Below are 2514 nucleotides of genomic sequence, written 5' to 3' on the forward strand. Positions count from 1 at the left end.
TGAATATTTCTTCCAATAATACTCATTTCTCCCCTGAGAATTCTGGCTGACCAAGTATTCTCCACCCCCTCACCCTCCCCACTCACTTAGTAAATTATTTCCCTGATCGATGTCAGGGTGGCATGCCGTGTCTGATCAAGCACCTATACAGCAGCTTAACACACACAGTGCTTTCCTCTGCGTTACCTTGCTAGGGCCTCACCAGTCTTACAAGGGCTTGTTAGATTGATCTGTGCTCACTTTTCAGATAGTGAAATTGAGGTTCAGAACTTTCAAGATTTATGAAAGGATAGATAATGAAAATGGGTGGAATTGTGCCTGGAACCTAAATGTTTGATTTCTAGCTCAAGACTAAGTGATTGCACCACAGTGCTTGAAAGGGCATTCCAGAAACAGCTGTGCTCGCTCAGGCATTCTTCAAATTTTTTACTGAGCATTTATTATTTGCTGATATTGTGCCAGGGATTGGTGTCATAATGGTACTCAATGACAGCCTGTCCCTCACTGAGTTTACAGTAGGGGAGAAAAAGGCATAGGCAATTGCATTGTTTACTAACTCACATAGAAAAGCAAATAAGCAAACACATTGACTAATTAGGAGGAATCATCTTTGCTTTCACCACTGCAAGGATAATCAAGCAAAAGAAAGATGAGCTTCATCTATGGACTGTAATCTGTTACTAGCAATTGTGTTTTCTTCTGATTTAATTCACTAACCAACTGGAGAAAACGTTGCACAGTGGCTGAGACCTCACCGGACTGTCATCAAATATAAATTCACCATACAGTCAATAAGTATGGGAGCCTGGGAGAAAATCAGTGTGATAGTTTAGCTTTTCTGCTTAGAAAATTTTTCATTTTTATAGAACTTTACATAACAAAAGAACAGGATGCTTCTTAAGTACCAAAAGTAAGGAAATTTGGATGATTACCCAAAAATACACTGCATGGAGTGACTCTTTCAAGTGACTCTTTCTCAGCTACTGATAAAAAGGAATTGTAGTCCTTCCTGCTTTTCAGTATTGTATCCTCTAAACTGTTCTTCTATAAGAGACATCAGGGGTCTCCACACTTAGGATTCCTCTCTTGTTGGTGATTCTTTAACCAGTCCAGAAACTACTTGTGATCATTGTAAGTATGCAGGGGCTTGAGGACATGGCGGGGCTTCCTCCTCATTAGAAGGAACTATTTAAGGAAAGTGTAAGGAAGAAAAAAATGGGAGTTACTCCTTGGTTTGAGGAGTTGGGGATTGTTACTTGTAGTGTTCTGGGAAAAGAATATTTCAGACTTTTATCAGAACTAGAATATAACCCATAGGATCAAGAATTTTTGAAATGACATGCTAAGAAAGACACCCAACAGCAGACTGTTACAGAAGTGTTTCCTCACCTAATTGAATGCATCCCCGGGATCTCTGATATCAGTTAGATTATTCATGTGGTTGATTCCCCAGATATGAATGCCTTTGTGATTCCAATTTTAGCATATGCGTTACCTAAGTGGGCACTGCTTTGTGATTGCAAATACACAAGTATTTATCTTCAGTGGGATTTTAAACAGTGTAACTGACATGTATCAACTTTTTTCTGGGCCATGAACTAGCACATGTGGTACTTGGGCAAGTTGAAGAAAAGGCTAGCTTTGTTGGTTTATTAAATTTCTTAGGTATGATTTTTCTCACAATGATTTGGGTCATTTGTCCTCAAGATAGTTTGGCACTTTGGAGACAGTGGTTACAGTTTAAATAGGACTATATGTTTAATAGACCATGGAGTAGAGTCTTGGAGGCTGAAGCGCTCAGATTTGGACTACAGCTTGCTGCAAAAGTTTGTGTGGACGTCAGAGCCTGTTCAGGGTTTTGGCAGGAGATAAAATTTGCAGATAGCCTCCGTGGTCATCCTAAATTGGTTGAATGGTGATCCACACACCCTTCTCATGAAAATCGAGCTGAGCACTTGAAAAGACTCATAATGAGTTCCCAGAATTAGGGATCTGTAATTGCCCATCATCTCTGGACCAGACCCTCCATTATTGTGCAAACTCAACATGAAACATTTTCTTGAAGAATAAGGAAAAAAAGACCTAAGCATAACTGTTTAATAGATCATGCATGCTCCTCCCATTCAAAAACAGGAGCAAATACCATTAACATAGATTGTTGAGAAAAGAACTGGAAATTGAATTAAAATTTTTGAGACACAACATATGAAGAATGCAGCAATCTATCATTTTTATGTTACTTTAAAAAAATGATGTTTGCAATGAAACCAAAAGTGGATATTCAGGGTCAAATTATATCTATTACAGGTATTACCTAATTCTTCTAAGTATTTATTTTTCATGAAACATTGATGATTTTAATCTATTTTAAAATATCTTCAATGAGGAAAATGCCCAGAATAAATTAATATAACACATTTTTTAAAAGTCACTAATTGTATCTCTGCTGTGTGCCAGTGATTACTCTAAGCTTGCAGGAAAGAGTGAGCCAGAAAGCAATCCATTCTTGCAGAA

General features: G+C 37.9%; 1 pseudogene; it reads left to right on the plus strand.

Annotated features, from left to right (window-relative positions):
- Window positions 1–649: 649 nt before the first annotated feature.
- Window positions 650–2181, plus strand: LOC118932220 (metalloendopeptidase OMA1, mitochondrial-like; annotated as a pseudogene).
- The last annotated feature ends 333 nt before the right edge of the window (window positions 2182–2514 follow it).

This window comes from Manis pentadactyla, chromosome 3 (genome assembly GCF_030020395.1).
Source record: "Manis pentadactyla isolate mManPen7 chromosome 3, mManPen7.hap1, whole genome shotgun sequence".
Classification (NCBI taxonomy): Eukaryota; Metazoa; Chordata; class Mammalia; order Pholidota; family Manidae; genus Manis; species Manis pentadactyla.